The sequence below is a fragment of the Melanerpes formicivorus genome, unplaced genomic scaffold, assembly GCF_026170545.1.
Source record: "Melanerpes formicivorus ecotype bairdi unplaced genomic scaffold, bMelFor1.0.p_v2 SCAF_8, whole genome shotgun sequence".
Lineage (NCBI taxonomy): Eukaryota > Metazoa > Chordata > Aves > Piciformes > Picidae > Melanerpes > Melanerpes formicivorus.
This window is the reverse complement of record NW_027142360.1, coordinates 16,439,154-16,466,236: the sequence shown is the minus strand read 5'-3', so window position 1 is coordinate 16,466,236 and position 27,083 is coordinate 16,439,154. Positions and strand designations below refer to the sequence as shown.

The window sequence follows — 27,083 nt, the reverse complement described above, 5'->3', positions numbered from 1 at the left end:
CTCTTTGTTACTCCCATTCATCTCTCCTTTTTGTCTTCTCTGACAAATGCTTCTGCTGTACTTCACCAGCCTCCTTTGTGTACAACATTGGTTTCAGTGGAAATCCTGCCTCTGCAAATCACGGATTCACTGCCTTCTTCTCTCTTCTCCTACTCTCCGACTTCGTGCTGCCAGCTTGCTCAATCACTGAACTTTCACCTATGGTTTTGCCAAGTTAATGGTTTCCCTGTAAACTCAATAGATGGGTATTTCTTCCTTGCCACGTTCCTTTTCCTTCTTGTGTTTCAGAAATGCGCATAACTTTAAGCTACTCTCCAGTTACGGCTAAATTATTCCCTAAGGCAATTAAGGTAAAGCATTACTTCGAAAGGCATTGCTAGTGTTTTGAATTAAGGGCAGCATCTGATACAGTTGTCAGTGTTTTTCCATTAATGGTACGAACCTCCCCACCCTCCCTGCAAACCCATAAACTTCATCTGATTCCCACAGAGATGTTGGGAAGACTGCAGGTGCAATTTCTCAGTGAAACTGAAATAAAACATTTGCAAGGACAAGCTGACTCTCAGAACTCCCTGCTTCATTTATTGACCTCTTTCATTCAGTGCATTACACTCAGATAGCTCTTCCTTCCCCTTTTAATGCCCTTTAATCAGTGGTAGGTCATGCTTCAGAAGGGCTTTAGTAGATTCTTGAGGATAGTTATGGAGTGTGTACCCTTACGACTTAGTGGCTGTGCAGTCTGGCACAAAATCCATCTGATTTCCTGGAATTCTTCTTAAGAGAACTGCAAGTAACCAAACAGTGACAGAATTACACCACAGCAGGGAAATCTGATCTTTTCCATGCTGTATGCTACTGGTTCCTTCTCTCTACCAGCTTATCACTGGCAGTTCAGTATACACTGTGTGAGAATAGCAATGCTCATAAATGGGATTTCAGAAAGGTCTGATCATCCATCCATGCACAATGCATTTCCAAGGTTTAAAAGAATGCTGTTACACTGTCCTTTGGCATTATTCAAACAGTCCTGAGCTCTCATTCCCTGTTGATGGAGGATAACGAGAAAGCTCTGGGCAACCCAATTCTCTAAGATACAATCAAGGCCCATGTGATTTGTTGTTGCTTGAGTAATGCTGACATCAAGCTAAGCCTTAGCTGAATGACAATGCCATTTTTGCTCAACTAATGTATATTGGTTGAGGACAATTTCACACATGGTTCTTGCATGTTTATTGCTTGGGAATTTTTAACCTTTTTTTTAATAAAAGATTTTTAGGTAGATTTTAAAGCAAGTGAACACTAACCTATTGCTCCATTGTAAATGTTTTTAGATTAAATCTTATGAGATAAATGAAGGTATAAGTTTGTGTTCTCCATTATACTGTTCTGAACAAGAAAGTGCAGAAGGATACTTTAGAATATTCGAGCTGGCCATTCATGCACTGTGGCAGCTGCACTGCTTGGAATACTGGGCTCAAGAAAACATCTGAGGTTAGAAACAGCTCGGTCTCATAGTATTTCCCTGATAAAATTAGGGGGGGAAAAGAACTGTTTTTATAGATAAGACCCTCTAGAAGTGTTGAAAGTGCTTTATATGCAGTGCATAGGCATCCTAAATAAATGATTAGCATAAGAACGATAACAAACTGCTGGAGTAGGTCCAAAGGAGGGCTACAAAGATGATCAGAGGGTTGGAGCACCTGCCCTCTGAGGACAGGCTGTGAGTTGGGGCTGTTCAGCTTGGAGAAAAAAAGGCTCTGGGGATACCTGACAGTGGCCTTGCAGTACCTGAACTGGGCATACAAGAAATCTGTGAAGGGACATTTAACAAGGGCTTGTAGTGATCGGATGAGAGGAAATGGAGTAAAGCTTGAGAAGGGTAGATTTAGATGGGACATTAGAAAGAAATTATTTACACTGAGGGTGGTGAGACACTGGAACAGGTTGCTCAGGGAGGTTGTGGACACCCCCTCCCTGGAGGCAGTCAAGCTTGGGTTGGACAAGGCCTGGAGCAACCTGGTCTAGTGGAGACTTTTTCATTAACAGTAAGTGATGTGGCAAGCAAGTAGGATCATTTGAAACAGAACTTTATAAAAGATCTTCAGCGGATAAGGTTTTCAGCTAAGACTACACATTTCAGTAACTTGATTTTTTTCTCTAGGTCTTCTCTTCATGCATAATAGATCTCTGTGTAGATGACAGCGTTCTGTCACACAGGTACCAAGCTTGGTTGTGAAGGACATCACTATCTTGTTCACAAGGCAGAAACAACCCAGTGTACAGCTCTTCCATGTAAAGTGCCATTTGTTCTCCTCAGAAGTCCATGATGTGACCTCATATAGCTCAGTTCACCAGCTGTAGACAAAGGTCCATAAGAATTGACATGAACATCCATGACATGGAACAAAGACCTCATAATAAACTGGGAAAATGAACAGAGTCTGTTCCAAGAAGTATGGCAATGGCCACGTGTGCTACAGCCAGGGCCGCTGAGTGAAACCATTCCTATGTCTGTTCTGCAGGAATTCATCTCCACATCACAAGTATTTTCACTATCAGTAAACGTGAAGGCAAGTGGAACAACAGCTACCCACTGCAAAATAACTGCTGTCTGTGAATGCAGAACCTGTCATTGTCTGAGCAACTTGCAGACCCTGCACTCAAGGAGTCCTTTTGCCTTTCTTTGGGCTTTCTGAGAGGTAATGAGCACAAGAATTGTACCAGAATCAATATCAGTTTGTTGTTCAATTTGGAACCTGTTATCTGTTCTGTCTGCACTAACAGCTCCCAACCGTGAAGCACTAGTGGACTGCACTAATGCCTGATTCACACCTGGTAAAGGACATACAATTCCACTGCAAACTGTTCTAAAAGCAACTGCTGCAGACAGAGATACAAACAAAACCATAAGACTGAATATTAGACTTTCTTTTAAAAGTCATATGAGCTCTAAGAGAAGTTGTACTTACGTTTAAAATTAACATTTAACAGGCAATATTTCCAGTTATATTTGCTTCTTATTTTCCAAATGTCTATATAATAGCTGACCCTGCTTTGAGCAAGAAATTCAGAGACTTTCTGAAGTCCCTTCCAGCTTGAATCCTCCTGTGATCTTGTAATTGATAATAACCTGAGAACTGAGAGCTCTTAAATCAAGCTGAGTTAGAGTAAGCCTTATATCTACTTCAGAAGCATTCAGGTCTGTCTCTTATATTTCATAGTGAACAAATGAATAATCAAAAGTAGGCTGCATCAGCAGCAGCTACTGAAACCTAAAGGCAGTGAAAGAGGTAGAATTATTTTGCTGCATTTGAAGCTGCTAGTCTGAATGTTTAGCTATTCATATCTTCCACCCTCATCTGCAGAAGGCTCACATACCTTCCTGGTGCCAACACAAAATTCCTTTCCTCACCACTTTCTCCTTTCATCCCTATCCTTTACATTAAGTCTTGCAAATTGCACTGCCCACATGGCACCATGACTTCCTGATTTAGTTGAAGATGTCTTTGCTTATACAAGGGGTAGGAATAGATGACTTTCAAAGGTCCTACACAAATCTAGGAACTTTAAAATGTATTTCATACAAAGCCCTGAGCTCCAAGTGTTAAAAGAAAACATACCCCTTGAAAGATAGAATAGAATAAACCAGGTTGGAAGAGACCTTCAAGATCACCGCGTCCAACCTATCAACCAATCCAGCCCACCTAATCAACTAACCCATGGCACCAAGCACCCCATCAAGTCTCCTCCTGAACACCTCCAATGATGGTGACTCCACCTTTGCTCCTCATTACAAATGTGGTAGTTCTAGGCTATGCAGATTTAATGTCTTTGATCTAATTTAGAGCACCAATAGGAGCTCAGAAATCTGACCTTCAGCTCCACATGATTGCCCTTGCAAGCTGGGGCTCTCCTCTTTCCTGGGCACCCTATCACACCGTCCCACACAGTGTACCCAAACCAACAGTGAACACGCTGTGTGAGTGTCTGGCCCACATTGGTTTAACTCTATCAACTACTTGGATCTGGTTAATATTAGAGAATAATAAAATTCATCTGTTTTGGAAATAAAGGTGAGCCAACAGCTAAATCTGCCATCAGTAAAATAATTAAAAAAAGGTTAGAGGAAGCCTGAGAATGATTAATGCTGGGCCCAAACTAACCAGAAAACAAATACTTCTCAAAGCTACCATCAAGAAGAAGAGATTGAAGCCAACATTTTGATGCATGATGATGTAGGAATAACTCTTACTGAGAAATGTAATGCTGGAATCAATTTTATCCAATAGCACAAACAATAAAAATCACAAGCCAAAGTCTACCCTGGATGTACACATGGGACTCCCATTGATTTCAGTCCTAGCCACACACAAGCATCTGAGGGTGGATTTTGGAACCCCTGGTCTTCAATCTGCTACCTCTAGTAAGCTCAGTTTTCACATGGGTTAAGGATGAGGGCTGCATAGCTGTAACTGAGGACAGAATTTGGCCAATTCAGTGTGTGCTGTGTCTGAAGTGAGTTGTCTCCTACCAACGAAACCTAACTTTTTAGAGTTACAAAAAGTCAGAGTTGGCATATCATAAAAACCTTCCAGGCTGCAGTATAAAATACACCCTGGAAAACTACTTAAATGAACAGAATCCACCTTCCAAAGTCAGGAAATTGTTCACTTTAGAAAGAGAATAAAGAAAGGCTCTTTCAGTCTCTTTGACTCTGCACTGGACTGATGTCTCTGCTGGCTTTCTGATTTTAAAGTCCTTTAAGTGTTCTTCTACCCAGCTTGTACTGTCTCTGAAAACATCTGACCCCTTGCTCAAACATAACATGACTGCATCTGTTTCTCCCCTCTTTGCTTTGGCTAGCAATACTAAGAGGACAGATAAATAACCAATGAAGGCAGGAACATATATCATAAATCACTGGGAAATTGAGGTAATTTGAATAGTCTCACTGAGTTCTGATACGCATTAACAACATGTGCAGCTTTAGGAAGGGCTGTGTGCAATTGCAAGTCATTAACCTGAGGTGCATCCCACATTCCACCGTGTGCTCTGCAGAGCCTGACCCGGTGCTGCTGACCTTAGGGGAGTGTTCTCCAGAGTTCATGGCTCAAAGTACTGAGTGCTTAAATCCACCTGGAAAATCAAGCAGATTATGTTTTTCTTAAGAATTCTATGCCAGTGTTCGGAAAACATAAATTATCACAAAAATTGTTAGCAAAACAAACAGAGGGTTTCATGGGAACCACAGAAATGTAGGTGTTTGCACAAATTCTGCATTTGCTTAGGGTCATTGGAAAATTCTAGCCTTTATGGGGTGATTTTTCCAAAGGTATAGGGAGCAGCTAGGACATGAATTGCGATTGAAACCACCAGAAACCAGGTGTCAAACCTCCTGTTCTGCTCTCAATTTTCCTGAGCATTTAGCAACACTATTGCTATTAATTCTGAGAAGACCCAAACCTCTGGCTGTCAGGGCCTTAAGGGCACTCTCCTCAGGGTTCTGCTGCCAGGGTCAGGGTCAGTGGGAGGCTGCTCCAATCTCTTGCGGCCATGGAGGGCTCTCAGTAGTGCTGAGGGGACACTACTTTCAACCAAGCCAGGCACTTTGACCCTGGCAGAGCTACCACCATCAAACTCTGTAACAGTATCCCAGACAGATATAACAGCATAACCTTTAAAAGGTACAAACACAGGCCATGTGAAGGCTCCCTGAGGCAAAGCACTTGACCTTGGAGAATATCTAGCCAGACCACAGCTGAGACCTATCTATGCATCTAACATACTGGCCATGAACCTGCTTGCGGACTTCAAGCATGTTCCACTGGGACTGTGAAAAGCTTTGCATCTTTTCCAGCACTGTGGCATTTTGAAAAGGGCCAGTTTACTGTTCTGAGAGGGTTTGGATTTATGTGTAGAGAAAGAACATCTCCATCACAGTAAGATACTGACAAAGCAACAAGATCAGTTCCCACCAGGAGCTTGGGAGGAGGCTTTTCCCAATAAATAGTTGCCATGGGTGTTTGCTTCTTCCACCTTTCTCCTAGATTGAGGCACACAAACTGTAGCACAGAAATCATGAGTATACACATAATTTTGATCAAAGGTAGGTGCTTGCTTCAAAGCATTGGGTGTCTAACTGAGAACGAAGCCTGACTTTAGAAATTGTAGCCAGTATTCTTTGGAAGCACTGATAGATGTGTTGAAGGAACATCATGACAAATCCATCAGCATGTCCTGGTGTGACTTGTTATAGTATTTCTTTGTCTAAAGAATAAGGGAAAAATTATTTCCAAAGTAGACATTAATGAGCATCTGTTTATGAAAGAAGAATACACACACTGATATGTGACAGTTAAGCTGGAGACACTAAAAGCTGCAAGTAGAATGATCCTTGATCAAATAATCAACGTCTGTAAACACAAGTATTTGTACATACTGGTCTTTCTGTCACAGTGTCCTGAACAAGTGGAATGTCAGCTTAGAATACTCCATTAATCTTTCTGGGTTTAAAGCCTAGGAAGTCAAATGACAAGAAATATAAAAGTAAAACAAATTTAAACATAACCGAGTCTTTTATTTCTTTCATCCACATATTCATATCCACACAGAGGCACTAAATTCCCAGTGGACTCCCTTGTACTTGAACAAACTTCTTACAAACCAGGCCTTTTCATCATTTGGTCTTGTTTGTGCTCCTAACCAAACCTGCAGAAAATGCAGAGTGCACAACTCCATTTGCTGGAGGCCTGTGCAAGTGTTCTCATACTGCCCCATGTAATGGGTAGTTCAAGTGCCTCGGTGAGGCTTCTGAAAGGACTGATTGTCATCGGTTGATACTTCAGGCGTATGTACAGACACAGTTGCCACCAAAGAGGCAAAAAGCTAAAATAAACACCACAATATCTGATGAAAGATGACTCTCTCTCTCTTATCGGAGCCATTAAAATTCCAACCTTGACGGGAGAGTAGGCTGGATTGTCCCCTGGAATTTGCAGTCGCCCTTCAGAGGAGTGTGGTATTCTATAAAACAGTAAATAGTCCAGGAAGCGCCAAAACCATTTTTAATTACAGTGCTGTGTGGCTGCCTAGTCTCTGATTGACGCTGTATGACAACATTCTGTGGATAAGAGCACTTGTGAGGGCTGTCTTAGCTTGATTGGGTGGGTTTGCATCTGTTTCCTGGGAGAATGGTTTTGGATGGAAAAAATCAGACTTGCTTTGTTTGAATTACCTGAGTAAACTCAGTCTTGTAAACAGACTTATATGAGGCCTTCTGCAGAAGGTGAATATGACTCTTGTAAATCACAAAAAGCTGCAGGATCTATATTCCTAACTCTGACAAGCCAAAAGTAAAGAGGAAATTCAGAGCTGGAACTTTAAATCTCTGCTGTTGTCATTTTTCTCTTTACAAATTCCTTGTACAAATGAGATTCCAGCTTCTCTAATTATGTGAGTAGATTGCAGTGAGACAAGCAAAAGGGGAAGCTGGGCATCCAGATTTTTGTTTCTTTGACACTAGAAAATTTTTCCCCAGAAACCCCTCAAGCTAAACTTGACTCAGTCATATCAATTAAAACAAAAACTTGGTCTTTACTTTGATTTTTACTTTGCAGGTAATGACTGACACGATTTTGCTCAATAGGACCTTCAATATTACTATTACCTACACTGGAAAGGCTCTATTCTTTGGATACTTAGAAAAAGATACTTTATTATCAATCCACTCCTGGAAAGGTGCTAAAAATCTTTCAGATGCAGTTTTCAAATAAGCAGGCTTTCAGAAAAGAGATTCAAGTGCCTCTGAGTGCTTGTGAGTGCTAAAAACTGTACTTCTAAAGCCATTAGAGATAGCTTTTTGTCCCTCCAACACCATCATCTCCACTGTTCTGTTAATAGCTGCTCTTTCCCTATTTTCTTCCTACCTGCCCTGCTTATGACTGGACTCAGTTCACTTGGTGTTTCTCACTGTTAATGATTCCTACAGTTCTTGTACAAAACACTGAGACAGAAGGAGTATCTAAGGTGTATCCTGGTCCAGCCTTAACTCTCTGAGAAACAGCCAACAGTACCCTAGTGATAGGGCTTCCTTGCCTATTCTACATATGAAAATTGAAGTGTAATTATGGTTCATGTTGTCTCAGTATAAAAACTGTGTATTAGGGACCAACCCCTAATAGCAAATGCTATTGATACTGAGATTGGTACAAATGACAACAAGAAGTTTTACTTACTATGCAGACTTTCCAGAAGACAGCTTTTCGTTATGGGTAGCATTTCTGGAATGTGAGAGAGACTCTACAAAGCCATCTTTTTGCTGTTCTGGAAACCAGGGCCATCAGTTTGGCAGTATTGACTTGCTTTAGTACATAATGAGACAACACATATTTTGGAAAGGGAAAGGCTTTCCTGCATAAACTATATGCTTTATAAGACACCACAACAAAACAGAACACAAGTTTGGCCTAGTTTGAGGACAGTATGTCTCTACCCTACAGATAATACTCATACATAGGTGATGTCACCACTTCCAAATCTGATTTGAATTGGTCTAGATGAATGATGACCATAATCACTACAAGCTAGCAGCTAATTCAAACCAGTGGAATATGCATTTAGAGCAAGTCAAGACAATTGGACAGTACAAAGATTCTTGCAGGGCAAAACAGAGTTTATGAGCAGCTGGTAGATAATAGCTTTTTAAAATAAACACTCTTTAAATGCACAATCCAAATTGCACACAGCTCTTTGAATCTATGTGGCTGCTGTTTTATTTTGCCTGACAGCTGCAGGCAGGGACGCAGAAAGATGGCAATGAATTGACTGCTGGTTGCCATTAGAGAAGCCCAGTAAAATGGCATCTCCATTATTAGGTGATCTCTTTAGTTACTTTTGCTTTAAACATCTCAAGCAGAAAGTATGGCACCTCCCAGAACATTATTAAGGCTCAAAGAGATGGGGGGAAGGACGCCATAGGGATTTTTCTATATAAATTACTTTTCAAGTCTCAACATGCTTCATCTAAAGGGTTGTGGCTATGGGCACAGTATGATCCTTGCTCTCAGATCTCACCATATTACTCCTTTGCTTTAACTACTATAGTGTAGTCCAAAATCACAAGAGACTTCTGGCCAAATTTGTGCAAATTTATTTTGGCTCAGTTTCAAATGCATTGCTATTTTCTTCAAGAGGTGTCATTTCACTGGTGAGATGGTTGTGCGTCTGTAGATCTCTTATTTGCTGGACTGCGTCACTGTTGCACTAGAAGATGCCTCTGTATGCCTGGGCTACCCATTGACTGTGGACAGCCACTCTCCTGAGGTTCAGGACAGTCAGTTCTGTACATAAAAACTCCCCAGACACAGTATGAAGTTAGCAACAACCACAGAAACCTGCTTAGGTCTAAGGAGAAGTAAGGGGAGTTCAATGAAGGCACTCTGACTTGGAGGACTTGATCCAGACCACTACCTGTCAGCAAAATGCAAATGGCACTTCACATTCTCACTTGCTATGTGCACTCTAAGTTTAGCCTGACCAATCCAGGACTTTGGGGGTTTTCTTCCAAGTGGAAAATATGGTCATTTTCTCATAAACCCGTGAATAACCTTTGCTTTGGTATCTCCCCTCTGGATATTATTCTTCTGAGGCAAAGGCGTCTATCAGAAGAGCAGACAAATGACTGCCTGGACAGGTAGACTTCTTACACTTATTTGGATGGAGGAGTGTGATATACCTGAAACTCAGCTTCTCCTGTGGGTGTCCAAATCAGCTCTTAATACAAAAGAGCTGAGTCCAGTAGTAGGGCCAAGTTTTGCCCTCAGACAGGACGTCTCTTTTTGTGCTACTGAAGCCAGACTTCACTAAGATGACAGGGTGCCTGCTCTGAGACCTACTGCCTTTCCTGAGAAGTAGAAACAACAGGAACAACAAGTAAAAACTAAGAGGGAAAAGAAGAAAGCAAAAGCTTTTTTAGAAAATATGCCACATGAAAATAAAGGCAATCCCACACCATTCCAGCTGTGTGAAATTTGAGCCCTTAACTTTTTTCCCAAGTAAATATATTAATAGCAGAGACCAGTATTTTTGATGCAATTCTTGCTATGTAGAACAATATCGAGAGTCTGCTCATAAGCACAGTAGGACACAAACAACCAGAGGCAGCTTCTCACAGCAGCAGATCTTTTCCAGCTCTCTGGCCTTTTGGGCTTCTCACAAGACAAACATCCAAACAGTTGGCTGTGCTGTAGCTCCCTTTCACTGCCTGTTTCCCACACGCTGTCTCCTTCCTTCCCCACCTGAACTGTCTCTCATCCACCCACAAATATTCCTTTCCCAAAATAATATCTAGACAAAGCCTGGCTTCCCACAATATTCAAATTCCTGAGCTGCCTTTGTTTAGGGTGGAAATGTGCTCAGCAGTCTGTTGCAGTGTCTTAAATGAAGGACAGTTTTCTGCAAGACATAATCCATTTTACAGCGCAACAGTGTGCTGAGATCTTGCACCCAGGCTTTTTTTATGCTCTGAGATCTGTTATGAAACATCAGCTGTCATGTGTATGCAATGCTAGAACAAAGCATGCTTATCACAGTACTAATACAAGTGATGTCTACCAAAGTCTGCTGTCTTGTTCCTTTGGAACAGAGCAACAGTTGTATTTGCAGAAATGCTGCTTAGGATGCTGCACCTGTGATAGATAAAGAAAAAAAAGCAAATGGAAAATGGTTGTGAATCAGTGTTGCACACATTCTTTGTCACACAGCAAGTGACTTCCATCTTCACCACCTCCTCCCCCAGCTAACAGAATGATCTATCATACGGCTAAGGCAAAATCCTCTGTACTTCAGGGCAGATAATTAGTACAGAATTCCATCCTCTCCTCTTCATATATGTTGGGCACAAGACTGTGAGGCAGCGGTCCTGTGCACCTCTGAAAGGTAAATGAAGTTGCAGCAGTTACCACCAATGCCTGAACAATGGTGAGAGAGATTTTACTGCTGAAGTATTTGCTGCTTTAGCCTTTGGCTGTACAGCTGATGAGATCCATGATGGCAGTGGAATTGAGCCCTGTTATTCTTACACAATTTCTCCTGCACTGTATAGATCACCCACCACTCACAGATGTCCTGTGAAGGCAAGCCACATAGCTTTTAAAAAGGCAAGAGGCAATCTTAAATCAGGCTGCAACATACACTGGTAAAGTTCCTTATCATACAATTAGGAGTGTCAGGGGTTATTTACTTGGCGCCTGTGACTGCAATGCCCCTGGGGAATCCTGCTAAATGTTATCATCCTGCAGCAAGGCTTCTCCTCAGAGCCCCATAAAAGAGGCCAGGAAGTTACTTGCATTCCAGAGCTAGCAACTGTTAGAGTACAACAGAACACTGATGCTCTGGCTGAAGGATATTGGGCATGGGACATTAGCAGAGATCTGGGCCCTGCCTGTACAGATCTTCACAGATGGTGACTTTTATCCATTGCAGGGCAGCAACTGCAGTATAGGGATACCAGCTAGGCTGAAAACTTAATCCAAAAATATTCTTGTCACTTGATCGGTGTCAGTCCCAAAGGACATGGATAGACAAGTTTACTTACTCAGTTTTTCAAATGGTCTGTCACAAAGACAAAACCCGCCCCCTATAGATGCATAGATCTGAGACATTTAGGTACAAGATGCCTCTTCATGCTGAGTCAGCTAGCATGGTTCTACTGCATATGTCCTTTCAAGAAGCAGTAGCATCCAGAGGCAACCTGTGAGAGCAGCTTCAGAGGTCTGGAAGAAGTAATTTTTTATTATATTTTTTCCTGTGAGATATTTGAAATAATATATTTCTGTGAAAAGCAGTTGGAAAAGGCATCCAAGAAGCAGAAGGAACAGATGAGAATAATTTTTTCTTTAAGACATCTGTATCTGTCAAGCTTGGCTGAACATGAAGACTTTGGAGAGGTAGGACTTTGAAGTAACAATATTTTTAATACCTCATCTTGGGCATATAGTGTAAGAGAAATGACAGGACAGATAGAAGAAATTGGCTTGGTCTCAGTAGACTTCAAACAGAGCGTGGAAACAGCTTGGATCTACACATACATTTCTCTAACTCACTTGAGTGCTAGAGCTCAGCCTTGCCCTGTTAAAATATTGCTTCAGTGCTCAGAAGCAGAATCTATATTGTATTTTTGAGCTATAAAATGTAGCTGGGTCTCAAATTTTGAGTAAATGTATCCTCATAAGCACAAGCAAAGGGGCAGGCGTGCTTTTGTCAAGCGCAAGACTGGGTATGTAAATCTGCAGTGAAAGGGAATATGGAGAAAATAAACGTTTTGTCTGCAAACGGGTCTCATTCCAACATAACCAATTCCATCCTGATCCAGCATCAGAAAGTGGCTTAATGAACCACAGCTGAAGTGGGAAGCAGAATTGTTCAGGTTTAAAGACAAGCTGTCTCCACTCTGCAAGGCGCAGAGGATTCATGTCAGGGTTTCAAGAGAAACCCCTTCCCTCGGACACTCTGTTCCAGCCCAGCACAGGTCATACTGATGAGACTAAAAATGGTTGGTTGATGCATCATATGAAATTAGTTACTGAGCTCTGCTTCTATCTTTACAGGATATAGCTGCCTACAGATATATGAATCTTTCTGAAAGTATCAGTAAGTACATAGCTGCATCAGGCTTCATTGCGTTTAGCCCACTCTTCTATTTTTGGTAATGTTCAGGGGAGGGCCAAAGAAATACACCCTGAAAGCTTAACTTCTATTCTGACAAATCACCCTTCTGTTTTAAAGGGGATGCCTTTTGCTCTGGAGAAGCCCGTTCTGGGGACAACTCTCCTAAATCTGCTATGACAAAGTAGTAGCCTCAGACTCCAGGTCTCTTTGCAGTGTGGCACCTCTTGGGCAGGTGTTGTGGATGTGAGAGACAGAAAGCTCTTGTTCACCCTGGACTCCTTTGGCACTCACAGCCTCTTGCAGCTTAAGGAAGGGGAGGAAAACAACCACTGCTGGGACAAAATGTCCTTGTAAAAACATCACATTTTCCTAACTTTAAGCATTTGCTAATTAAGGCTTTGCCTAGGGAACAAGACCTGTTCTTTCTAATCTCCATAGAAACAGTCAGTCATGCTTCCTTCCTAACTCATGCACAGATCACTGCAAGCATGGATCAGCGAGCCTTCCTGGTTGGTTCAGCCAGCACAATGTTTTTCTGAGGTATGCAGAGAGGATTCTTCACAGTTAACAAGAAATTTAAGTGGTTGTGCTACCTTTCCTATTTATCATGGATTACAACAGGAAGCCTGGGATGCTGAGAGCTGTCTGCAGATTATTGGGAATTCACAGATATTTGCGTGCATTCCCAATTTGACTTAAACTAGAATTAAAAGATAAAACCATGAAAATGTTCTTAGTAGCCCGTGCTGGTCTTTTTTCTTGTTAGAAAACTGGGTTATTCAATTACTCATCAGATAGGGATTTTGCCTCAGCAACCCCACTTAGAAGCTAACTTGAAATTTTAAATAACATTTGAGGTCTTGCTTGAAGTTTAATGGCTAGAAATCTGACAGCTTAAAACAACACTGAAGGTCACTCCAACCCTGTTCCTCTGGAGCAATCTAGGAGTACCTGGGAGTTCCCCAGCTCTTACTCCTGCAGCCGCTTGACAGTCTGTCAACTGCTTGCAGGCAGTCTTCTGGCAATCTATTTGGAAACACGTGGCAGAATAGGGAGCTGTTGGCTCTGCTTACTCTTGCGACTGAATGTCCTCTGGAGAATGCCATTTTGCAGCTCATGGACCCCATTGGGAGGCCCACTGTCCAAGTACACAGCTAACAGAGTCTTCAGTATACCTTTAGGTCTTATACACACTCACCACTAGGTCCTTTCCTCACAGTCAAAGCTAAACTGTGGTGCTAAGGATAGCCAATAATGCTGGCACCATACTACGGAGCTCCATTGTTTATCAGTGCTATGAACTGCGGGATCTTTTCGACATCAGCAGTGACTCCTGCATGTAGCTCTAGAAGTTAGTGTAAGCACCAGTAATGATAAAGATGTCTGATGCCAACGTGCCTTAAGATCTAATGCAGAGAATATCTGCCACTGTTCTGTTGCCAGAATGTACTGGATTCTTTTCCCTTGATACCTTTTCTCAGAAAAGTCTTTGTGCGCCCTCACTCCGAGTTCATTAATTCCTTACCTCTTTTCCCCTTAGGAGTGAGAGGAACAGCTTTTTGGTTGGCCTGTCTCACAGTAGCAGTTTACTGAGCATCTGGGAGAAATACTAAAGAAAAAAAGACAAAAAAAAAAAATCTGCTCAGGGAAGCAAGACTTGTGTAACCACTATGGGTTCCATGTCTGCTCCCTGACTAGCATTTCAAATCCATCTTAATAACAAAGCAACTGAAGTCTATTTGCATTTTATAAAAACAAAATGTGAAATCCTAGCCTAATGCTTTGAAATCGAATCTAACAGCTCAAAAATTCCATGTGTCATGCTAATCTGAAGCCTCTGCCTACCATAAACATTTCTGAGTCCACGGTTGCATTTAACGCTGCCTTTGCCACACTTGAGTGGAAGAAGAGAGAGGAAAAGCTCTCTCTGAAGCACGGAAAGTAATTAGCCTTGGAATAATCAGCCTTATATAATCAATCTTAATTGTAAAAATGTTTTTCTAAGAAAAAGGATAGAGTAGAAGTTTGTGACAGCAACAAGAGGATTATCTGGATGTTGGATTTTTAATTTCTGTTGTCTAGTTGGGTTAGCCAATTCCCTCCATCTTTCTAATGACAGATTTAGCCAATTAACACAACCAAAAAAATGATGAACTAGGATTTCTAAATCAATTAAACAACATTTAGGAGGGAAGTGCAATTAAGTTGCATTGCAATCCTGATGCTATTTGTAATTAACTTGGACCTTCAATCTGAAAAACCAAAGACCAGATGCTCAGGCAAGGCACAGCTGACAGTAGGATAATTATGTTATGTCATATAATGCTAGCTCTACCTTGGGCTTAATCCAGGATCCCACCCTTATGCAAGAAGAATTATTTTAGTTGTCCACAATGAAAGGAGAGCAGTGACTGTAGGTAAATCATTATATGACTTATGCCCTGAATCAACAAAACTCATACATGGCAGGGAGTAAGGGCATTGGTGCTGAGTCAGACCAGAAGCCCATGTCATCCTCTGCGATGACTCTGAGTGCTCAGTAGCAGATGCTCTGGGACTTCCCTGCCAGCTGGTCTCAGTGGGACTTAAAATTAAGGATGGGTTTATTTATGTAGGAGTCTAGATGCCAAGGAACTGAAAGGCCAGGTTGGATGGGCAAAGACAAATGTAAACAATGAGATTTCAGCTGCTTTCTCCTTGCCATTTCCTCCATGGAATTAAGATTAATCTTAATTAATAAGATTATGATTTTAGCTTAAAGAGGTGTGAAGCTGTAGGACTGGGTATTTCCACATTCATGGAAGTCATTACTGCAAGGTCCTTGAATGCCTTAAAGCCTATGGGGAGCTCTGAGGAATCTAGAAACCTTTATGTACACAGATAAGAATAAATACTAATTAGAATAAACCAAACCAGGTTGGAAGAGACCTTCAAGATCATAGTGTCCAACCCATCAACCAATCCAACCCACCCAACAGCTAACCCATGGCACCAAGCACCCCATCAAGTCTCCTTCTGAACACCTTCAATGACGGCAACTCCACCACCTCCCCGGGCAACCCATTCCATAGCGCAATCACTCTTTCTGTATAGAACTTCTTCCTAACATCCAACCTGAACCTCCCCTGGCGCAGCCTGAGACTGTGTCCTCTTGTTCTGGTACTGGGTGCCTGGGAGAAGAGACCATCATCCACCTGTCTACAACCTCCCTTCAGGTAGGTGTAGAGAGTGATAAGGTCACCCCTGAGTCTCCTCTTCTCCAGGCAAAGGCCCCAAACACCATGAAAAGATGGTCACCCGTTTTCACATACAGCAGAGAAGTTACAGCAAACTGTCATTTTTTTGTAACCATCTGACTTTTAATGGCTACTAGGTGCTTGGCTCTGAATGATAAAGACTGTGGTTACATTTGATCATATTTTAGGAAGCAATCAGCATTTTCTCTTTTGTCCCCCAGAAGCTGTTGAGATCTATAGCTTAAGCACCAAAAAGGGACAAAAAAAAAGAAATGTATGTATAGCACTTCTGTAAGAAAAAAGAAAAAATATTGTATTTTCCACTTGTCCAGCTTCATATATCTAAGACTAATCTGTATTTCCTTTAGAAGCAGTAGAGAAAAATAAGTGCCCCCAGAGGGCAATATATCCTAGATATCGTTAGTGGCTGTGCACAATTGGTGTTACTCACCCTCTACACATGGCTACTTCTTTTTATGTAGAGATTTTAAAGGACAGGCTTGGACTGGGATGCCCAGGTTTTAGCTAGTGGGACAAACTCCATGAAAAGAGACCAATAATGTGAGGATTTTTCCTGAAGAACCAGTTGGTGATTAGAGTGAGTAGGAAGCTGAGAGCAGAGCCCTTCTGCAAATTATAGCTTATTTACATTTATCTTCCCATTCATTGGCTTGTTTGCAGCATTTAACTGTTATGGACTAAGACACAGTCTGGATCCTTACTCTGTGTTGTCTAGGCAAGCTCTGGAGGTGAATGGGATTTTTTTTGGAATAAGGATAAAGATAATACTAAGAATGCACATCTGGATTTCTTCCTATGAGAAAAATAGGAATGAACAATTTTACTTATCCTTTGCTACAACAGATGAGTGTCATCACCCACTAAAATCTACCTACAGCAAGATGAGTAAAAAGAATTTGCAGTCCTTGAGCCAAACTTGAACAACTTTGTTCCTGGAAATAAAACTGAAAGCTTTTTTTTTCCCCACCCCCTTTTTTTTTTTTCCTTCCCCCACCCTTCTTAATGTTGCATGCTGCACCCTTCAGCTTGACATGGGAAATGAGAAACGGGCTTTGGAAAACAGTACACATGTGGAAGGCTCTGTAACATGTCCCTTTGCTGAGATCTTGCTTTCTTAGCCTATTTACTCAGAGCAGTTTGATACTTTATTCTTCTTCTTACCCCACCTCATTCTCACTTCTGCTTTTCCCTGCTGCATTCGTGCAGTGTGTTATGTTGGATGTCAGGCAAGAAGATCACAGTTCTTCCAACCAGGAAACTACTTGGTATCTATTCATTGTACCTTTCATTTCTTCTTTCCTCCTTCTCATGATTCAATGACCACATGTGACTTCAACCTCCAAAGCTTGTTCAGCACAAGATTCCTACCTATCCTTAAGCACATCCCTATCATGTTGATTTAGTATAAATGTGTAATGGTGATGCAAGCTTCTGCTCAGCTCATTTTTAAGAGATTTCATTTGAATATCATTCTTGAAAACTATTTGTTTGATGACAACTGGAATCCATGCAGCAAAACTGGTATTTGAATGCCCCAATGTCACTATGCTGGGGAAGAAGTAGATCCACTGGGATCCAGCTTGATGTAGCTTGTTTATTGGTTTCTGATGTCATTTGTGAACCTGTACTTTAAGTACTTAACCTGAAAGACTTTGCACTACCCCACTCTTCTAGGAAGTTTCTTTGCTTCAAAGACAATGATACTAACTGGTGCTATTTACATGGGAAAAAGGCTTTCTGGAGTAATTAATTTTCATCAATTTTACTTGAATAAATTATCCAAGGCAATGAAGGCAATCAAATTTGTGTCTGGGCAATCCTGAATGTTAGTAAGTTGCCTGGATATAGGTGAGAGACATGTTGGTCTGTTATTTCTCAAGGTAGTCCTTGTCATCTCCTTTCTCTTACTTGAAAAGCTGATTTACAAACTGGCTCCCTGCTGTAGTGTGGGCCTGTTGCTGATGTTAGAAGTAACTGTTTTCTTGGTTTTTTTCTCTTGTGGCATAGTCTTTTTGTGACCACAAAACTACTGTATTACACTGAAGTCCCAGTTAGAAGTAAATAGGCACCTAAGAGACATTTCTTTCTCAAACCTGTTGGATCTGAGTTATTATGCCTTCAAACCTTAACACTTAACATATATGTTTTTGCTACTATCAGGTAGTGATTAAAGTTGTCATCTGTTGACAAGGATGAAGATGAATGTTTAATTATAGAGAGCCTGACTTGCTCAGCAGATATGCATGGACTGACTCTGATAAGCAGGCAGTGACTAATTCAGGATTTCTCTGTGATACGACAGCCTCATTCTGAGGGTGGAAGGATCCTACCTGCCCTGCTCTACTCAGGCTGCTACATGTGGTAAAAATGCAATCAGATTAACACAACTGAGCCTCTGCAGCTGATCCAATGCTGGTTACCTTTTGAACAGAAAACATAGAAAATATAGAAATTTATTAGAGCAAAGCTCATAGACCTGAGTGTGCCACTGCTTAGAGTTATTAAAGGAAAGGACTTTTTTCTGTACTTTCTGAACTGGCATGAACTTAACCCCAGAGTCCTGTCACTACTGCCTCTCACAGCTAAGAGAGGGGCCTCTGGGTGCAGAACACCTACTACGGTGGTCCCCATGTCCAGAGTATCACCACCAGCCAAGGACCAAAATCCTGGGGACCTCCACCAAGCAAAGCTCTGACATGCTGCAATGGTCCATGAAATCTGGCACTGACTCCATGTTGTTAAATGCTTTGGGACACCTCAAATATGAATGGAGCTATATAAAATTAAATTCTATTGTAAAGAAAACAGCTGTCCTAAATTAAGGCTATGTTCAGCTTTTGAGATGTGGACGACTGTCCAGTAGGGAATGAACAGAAAACTCAGCCCTTTTAACTTAAAAATGGAGATTTGTCTTCTTTTTCCCAGAACACAAAACCCCAGGGATTTTAAATCTATAAACCACATACAACGTATCACCCAAACAATTTCTTTTGAGGTCTGAAAAACCCTTTGCTGCTAAGTATTGGTTATAGATGGTTTTAAAGAAAAATGTAGTTTTAATTCTGGGTTTAATTAAAATGCCTTTAATAACAGTCATGGATTTTGCAGCACAAGTGCTAAAAGGCCAAATCCTGCTTTTGCAGCGAATTGAGTTCAGAAGAAGTAGATGAGCAAGAAGCCTAAGCCAGATTTGGCCTGAAGTTTGCAAAACAGTTTTGCTTTGAATGTGATTGAAGTCTGCTTTTCCAATAAGAACATTTTTCTGGAAAGGAGCATATTTACTGTTTGAACTTTATCATTTCCTCTTCCACAAAACAATAGGGCAGAGAAGGAACCTTTCCAATTTTTCACCCCTTTAATTAATAAGACATTCTTTGGCGCATGACAGGAAAAATATGTGATGAATGTACTTGATAGGTTATGATTAATAGCGGTCTAGGGAGGTTTTAGAGACATCAGACGCCCCATAAACACGAAATTAATACCAATGTGAACATTTTTATAATGTCCATTTTGGCACTCTCTCTCTGACCCGAGATGTTAGTAGCTTTATATGTAATTTAATTAATGCTTTAAAGAAATAAAATGGAAACAACTTTTTTTCAAACCACAACAATTCATTGTATGAATTATGTGGGTTTCAACTGGCACAGCTAGTCAAAACATTTCTAGTGCCATTTTATTTCCATAAAGCATTTGTATTGTAAACTTTACCAGAAATTTCTGTGCCAGGTTTGGAGAGTTCAGGCAGAGGGCACTTTGAATACAGTCCACTTACCAAAATTATTAGAGAGAGAGAGGGAAGCTACACCAACATTATCTCTAATTTATAACCAGGGTCTGCACCTAGTTACACTGTATTTCAAGGTCTGAAAATACTAACCCTGACTGACCACTCACACTGGTGGAAATTGCAAATGACTAGTGGTCTTAATCCAAAGTAACACAAAAATGGCCTGCTGTCCATCTCTTGCACTAAAGGTGATGTAGATCATGTCTTCCACTTGATTCTCTTTGGAAATGTCTTCAGTCCAGGGGTGGTTTGGGTATTCTGCTGAGCTGATGGCAAAGTCAGTCATGGATTGAATAGAAGACAACTGAGACAAGGATATACAAACAGAAGGACAGGATTATACACACCATGCTCAGTGATCAAAATATAGAAGCAGCATACCAGTGAAGGATGAATGGCAAGCCCAGAGGGAGTCACTTAGTTAGAAATCCTGAGTCAGCTAGGGAATTGAGCTGAGGAGCACTGAGAAGAGGGACAAAACACTGCATGAGATACAGGTTCTTTGTTTCTGAGCACCCAGACCACCGTCATAAAACAGTAATATCCTCATCAACCTTCCTCAGGCTCTACAGCAAATAACAGAAGGGAAGAAAAAATGGAGGATTAATACAGAAAGAAGTCATCCACATTGTATCACTGCTAGAGGAAAGACAATTTCCAGCCTGGTTACTAAACCAGTGATCATGAAGGGGCTACTGAAGTGTGCATATTTTCTCTAAAGAACCAAAAAATTAGAATGTGTAGCTGAGGGTCATTCCTGATGTTTCACCAAAAATACAAGATGCTTGGTTGAGGATGAGAGAACAGGAATATTGAAGGGTTTGTGATAAAAAGATGGTTTTTTAAAGAAAAGTGAAGTGAAGTAAGTACACAGTATACTAATAATACTAAGAACAGTGTATTTTGTTATGCAAAAGTATAGGATGAAAAATAGATATTGATATTAAGGATAAGGTCCAGGTTTTCCTCTGTATGACAGCAAACAATTTTCTTTCTCACCCAAGAGCAAGTTCATTGGACAAGAGGGCATTCTTAATTAAAACTTTGTTTTTATAACTGATAAGAAATGAAAACTTGTTTCAAGTGTATCATGGGTTGATTCAGGTTAAATACTATTTAAGGATAAACAAAGGCAGTTTTATAATTAAGGTTTTAGATTTCAAATGGATAAAGACTGAAAAATGAAGGTATCTAATTAGTGAACTGTCCAAAAGAAATCAAGGACCTGAGTGCAGAGGAAGCATGGAATTATTCAAAGGGATAAAGGTCATCTTGCTTAACACCCCTGCCTCCCCCCACACCACCCTTCATCTTCCCAAGGCAGCTCCTAATCCCTCTAACACCGTCCTCCACCCCACCTAAACAGCTCCTACTCCACCACCACCATTTTTTGCACCCATCCCAGAGTCAAGACCCTCAACCAGCCAAGATACCCCACAGTGGAGCTCAGCCCCAGTAAAGAGGCCCAGCCAGCAACCACAGATAATATTGGAGTAGTCATCAATCATTGCCCTACCTAACCGGGGGGCCACCAGGCCCCCCGGCCTTTGTTGTCACCACCACCATCACCCAGTGTGCACCAGGGGCACTCACCAGCGATGAGAGGAGGATCCCTCAGCCCAAATGGGCTCAGCTTAGGGCTTCTACGCTTCCTGGGGGGGATTAAAAAGGGGAGTGGGTGGGAAGGGCCAAGTGGCCACACCTGGGGTGGGAGGAGACTCCAACAGAGCCCAGGTGCTCTGGGATTTGAAGGGAAAAAGGTGCAGGTGAGGGACTTTTAGGGTGGCAGGTAGTGATAGGACTAGGGGGAATGGGGAAAAGAAAAAAAACACAACACAGAAAGCAAACAAACAGAAATGTGTAGATTCAGATTGGATGTTAGGAATAAGTTCTTCACCATGAGGGTGGTGAGACACTGGAACAGTTTGCCCAGGGAGGATATAGAAGCCCCATCCCTGGGAGTTTTTAAGGCCAGGCTGGATGTGGCTCTGGGCAACCTGGTCTAGTGTGAGGTGTCCCTGCCCATGGCAGGGCAGTTGGAAGTGGATGATCCTTGAGGTCCCCTCCAATCCCAACAATTCTATGTTTCTAAAACAATTTTTCATTTTAGGCTGGATGTTGGGAAGAAATTCTTCACAGAAAGAGTGATTTGCCATTGGAACGTGCTGCCCAGGGAGGTGGTGGAGTCACCATCACTGGAAGTGTTTAAAATAAGACTGGACAAGGCACTTGGTGCCATGGTTTAGCTGATTAGATGGTGTTGGGTGATAGGTTGGACTTGATGATCTCGAAGGTCTTTTCCAACCTGGTTCATTCTGTGATTCTGTGAAACAATCAAAGAATAAGCAAAGCACCACTGGAGTGAAGTTGGTGTAAGAATCAGTGGCAATTCAGGTATAGTTTCAAAACTCTGCCTTATAATAAATATAATCAAATAGATAATAAAAGAAATATAATACAATATATAATAAATATAATAAAAAGGAAATGGAGTAAGGTGGATAATGAAAGCGAGACCCCTAGATTGAAAAATACACACAGTGGAAGTTAAAGCAGGAATCTCTGAGACAGACAAAGTCCTTCCTGGACCTGTGAAACAACTGACAGAAGAAACTGAGGATCAGGTAAAAATTTTTTTGTACAGGTGATGTTAAATTGGCCTGGTGTATTGTGGTTGAACACAGCTGATGTAAAGTGCTGCTGCTTGTGAAAAGATGGAAATATCCTACTAGAGACCAGCCTAACTGGAACAGTCAGAATGAGTTTTTACAGAAAGTATATGAAGAAAGAAATTTATATATATATAAAGAAGCACTGAAACTTAAAAAAAATGCAGTGAGGGACAAAGAGTAGAGAGACTATTTCCTGAGAAAATATAATTGTTTAGGTCAGCAAAGTGAAGTTTGAGAAGAGGTTTTCTCTATGTGTGTTTAGGGTGGAGAAAGGAGATCAGGGAAGAAGAGCTATTTAAGCTGAAGGACAGCTCTGCCACAAGAGGCATGTACAACACATCCTACTCAGAGCTATAAGCTTTTGGAACAGCTTCCCAGCAGCATTTGAAGGGAAAAAAGACCTCACTAGCTCATTGTTAATCATTTTATGCAATGGACTCTACTTCTACCAGTGGCCTGATGCAGCTGGGAAGAGGGCTCAGCTTGCAGGATCTCTTCCAGCCCTACCCCCCAAAGCTGCAGCCATGTGCATCTTACCAGCTGTGGCCCACTTGCACAGCTTCTCTGTGACAATTTCAATATAACTGATTCCATTTCCAACCCAACATCATAAATATTTGGACACTTTGAAAATGCTATCTTTGAAAGTAAGGTGTGGGACCTGAAGAGTGCAGTCGCCACGCTTTTGGTGGTATTAGCCTTGTCATAGGTTTTTTAAGAGTTAACCAAGCTTGGAAACACTGAAGCTGAAAAAAAAAGGACCAGGGAGGGTGTGGGGCAGGAGGGAAGAATTGTCAAAGAAGGCAAGTTGGGGTAAGACCTTACTGAGCCCTGTCCTTTCAAATTTCCTGTGTTTGACACATCATCAGGATGATGTCAAAGTGACTTAACCAGTTTTGACACTTCATTCCAATGATGTGGCCAAGCAGAGGAAATTTGAAAGGATGTGGCTTATGGTACTGAAAACAATAATTTAGAGAAATGCATGACTGCTGTTTTTCAATTTAAATTAATTTTAAGCCCTTTCTCCCCTCTCCCCTAAACACATATTGCACCACTTGGAATATTTGCATTGCTGCTGAGCTTGCCAAAGGTTGTTAAAATGGCTTTACTGTGATTAAAAGGCAGCCCCTCATTCTGATGTGGGGACTTCATGGGACTTTCTATTATGTATTACAGTATCTATGGCACTGCATGGGGAACTAAAAATAACTATTTCAATTCGTTTGTTATTGTTATTTATTTTAATACTAGTAACTTGTAACTAATACCAAGCAAGCCCTATGAGCTCAGAAGCCCCAAAGCTTTTAACCCATTTGCCCAGTTGTGTACCCATGAACTTTGTGGCCCTTCTCCATACACCTGGTAAAGGAACTGGTGCTGGAGGTGATGGGAAATCCTCACCTATCTGGTTAAATGCTGTGTCAGGGCCCACAACAGCTTGGAATGCCCTTAGGATGCCCTAGCAGTCTTCTGTGTGTAGGCAACTCTGAGGTGACTGCATCCCGCAGCAGCAACTGGCCTGGCCACATCCAGTGCCTCAAATAGCAGCTCACCTTGTCTCATGGTGCCCACCCTGGAGCAATTCCACTGCCAGAAGGGAGGACAGGGAGACACTGGACAGAGTGGCTTTTGGGGGGTACCAGCTGTTCCTTGTGGTGGACAGATGCTGCTGTCTCCATCTCTCCATATCTCCCAGATCTTTGTTGAGAACTTTACATTAAAGCTTCTTCTCAACCTTGAGGGGCAGTGCCCCTCGTGACAGCATGGCAGAACATTTTCCAGAGCACTGAAATGCCTTCCAAACCTCATTTTCAAAAGAAAGCTCAGTTTAAAAAATGTCTTAGCCCTGAATAGGCTTTAATAATACGAGTCACAGTTACAACAGTGCCTCAGTGCCCAAGGCACATCTGAAAACTCTAGCTGTTCTGTCACAGTTAATAGGAGAGAGCAGATTGTTTAAATGCCTGTTTAGAGGACACATGGCATATCTGTGTTTGGGGATACTTAGCCCAAACCTGGGTGCAGTAAAACAATTTCTAGGAGCAGAGAGACTGCTACAGTTTTTGAAGATGGAGAAAAAGGGAGAACAAAATGCCCTAAAAGTTGAAAAATAATGTAACTAAGTCACTAAAATATACAGTAATTACAGTTGTTAAAGAGGTCTGAGGACAAACATTGCTTCAGTACTTACACTCATTTTGGTTAAAAACAGACAGTTTTTATTTAAAGAATGTGAATCCTTTCTTTGTTTCTCACAATCCTTCTTTGTTAGATGGTAGGTAATAGTTTCAGCTTCCACTGCTGTTTTAAGCAAGCAAAGCTTTGTCTTAAACATGGTGCATAATATTTTCTGGCAAGTCTTAAATCATTGAATTAATCTTATCTCTATGGTGACAAGCCTACATTTGGAATAAAGTATCAAGGCTTTTCAGAATAGAGGCGTTTGCAGATAAAAGCTGGTGCCTTTGATTTATGGCAGTTTGCAGCTTCTATCATCTGAAAATGAGAAATATCCAATTATTGGCTAGCAAAATGTATCAAAAGAAGTGTGGCCAGCAGATTAAGAGAGGTGATTCTGCCACTCTACTCTACTCTGGTGAGACCTCACCTGGAGTACTGCATCCGGTTCTGGGGCCCCCAACACAAGAGAGGCATGGACCTGCTGGAGTGGGTCCAGGTGATTAGGGGGCTAAAGCACTTCTCCTGTGAAGACAGGCTGAAAGAACTGGGGCTGTTCAGCCTGGAGAAGAGAAGACCCTAGGGAAACCTTAAAACAACATTTCAATTTCTAAAGGGGACCTACAGAAAGGCAGGGGAAGGACTATTTAGAAGAGCTTGTAGCAATAGGGCGAGGGGCAATAGTTTTAAACTAGAGCAGAGTAGATGTAGGTTGCACATAAAGAGGAATTTCTTTACAAAGAGTGTGGCAAAATACTGGACCAGGTTTCCAAGGGATGTGGTTGAGATCTTGTTCCTGGAGACATTCAAGATCAGACTCAATGTGGTCCTGGGCAGCCTGATCTAGATAGAGGTGGGTTGGGCAAGGTGACTTTTGAGGCTCCCTTCCAACTCAATGCAATCTATGAATCTCTAAATAGCTTGTTCAGAAATAACTAATTTTCAAACAAAACCCCCTCCAACTCCATAACTATGCTATCAGAGTCAAAACATTGTACATTTGCATTAAATGATACATGGGTGCTGAAATCAAATGGGAAAGGATATATCATCTGGGTTTGAAGTATCATAAAACTCCTTGAGGAGAGGAAGGAGAGGAAGGAAGCAACATGGACCAGTCTAGGAATAAAAACAAAAAGGGTTTTCCCATGTAGTAACATTCACAAATGTTGGGGGGGGGGGGGGGTTGTTTGTTTTGGGGTTTTTTTTTGGTTGTTGTTTGTGTGTGTGAGTGTGGGGTTTTTTGTTGTAAATATCTTCCTTGCTTGGGTATGCTTACTCCCACAGGGACTGTAGGTACGACAGTAGCCAAAAGCTGTTGGCCGATTTATTTTCTATCAATTAAATCTATTAGAAGGAACTGAAAAGAAATTGCTTATAGAATGACTTTTCATCTTGAGAACACAGCCTTGTTCTGGTAGCAAAGACTATTCCATCTCTCACCAGCAGATCTGCAGCACTTGCCTGGCATAAGCAAAGCATAATGATGAAAAATGTGTTGAAATACAGATTTTTGTGTCCAGTTAACACTAAAACTGGATGCTGGAGGTCTTTGAGTTTGTTTGAGGTAAGTTCTGGTGCTTTGTAGGCACTATGGGGACAGTGAAAACAAAAAGGATCCTGAAAACTATGTGCAGGATCTTTTTTGGTAGAACTTGGAGTTCTCTTTCTTTGAGAGTGTAATGGTACTGCTTTGCAGTACTATTTTGCCTGGTAATTATCTACAAGCTACACCGACAATTATTTCATAAAGATGCTATGGAAGATTGTAAGGTTGACACAACAGCTTTTAAAATGAATTTGTGAGGGCAGATATTACCAGCTTTCAGAGATTTTTCACTTCTGAACTGAGCTATGATGCTAGTTCAGTCATAAAAAGCCCAGTGGAAACTCTGTGCAATACGTTTGTCCGTTGTCTGTTGATTTAATCTGATTTATATATATCAGATCTTTGTCAATGAAAGCAAAGAGATTATTTGACTGCCAACAGCTGCCTTATCCTAAGTCACTCAGAGTTTGTGTCAAATTTTAACTTCTGTTGGTTTTAGCCTTGTAAAAGCACCCCCAGACCTCCTTGATCTTATCTGAAATTTTCATATGAACACCTCTTCAGGTCTCATGAACTCATTATTCATAAACAAAGATTTATAGCCTCAATTTTTTTCCCTCCAAATACGTCAAAGTGCCTTTTAATCTGTCAAAGACCACTTAAAACATAACAAGAAATATGATGTTGAGAAAGAGGTGTAAGTAGGAAGATAATAACAGCAGTCATATAATCCCCTGGGGAAAACCTGTTTCCTTCAAGAAGCAACATCTTTTGTCTTTGTATGGAACTTCATGTTAAATGAGACATTTGAAAGGAATTCAGAACTGATATCTCAAAGGAATCTGGCCAGACACAACCATGTGATTTTGAAATGTTGCTGAGCTAGAAGGAGTGACAAGACCAGCACATCTATGAATGCTACAGAGACCGAGGAGCTTTGGGCGTCAATATCTGCTGTGTACTTT

At 41.3% G+C, this 27,083-nt stretch overlaps 1 long non-coding RNA gene across 2 annotated transcripts; it reads right to left on the bottom strand.

Annotated features, from left to right (window-relative positions):
* Positions 1-576: 576 nt before the first annotated feature.
* LOC137442727 (uncharacterized) lies at positions 577-21,341 on the bottom strand. 2 transcript variants are annotated; one of them, XR_010987758.1, is made up of 3 exons: positions 6,440-6,518; positions 5,081-5,136; positions 577-784 (listed from the first exon to the last, which is right to left on the bottom strand). It is a non-coding gene; the product is annotated as an uncharacterized lncRNA (long non-coding RNA). The 2 variants fall into 2 exon arrangements; XR_010987757.1 differs by lacking the exons at positions 577-784; positions 6,440-6,518 and adding exons at positions 2,286-2,355; positions 21,310-21,341.
* Positions 21,342-27,083: the final 5,742 nt, after the last annotated feature.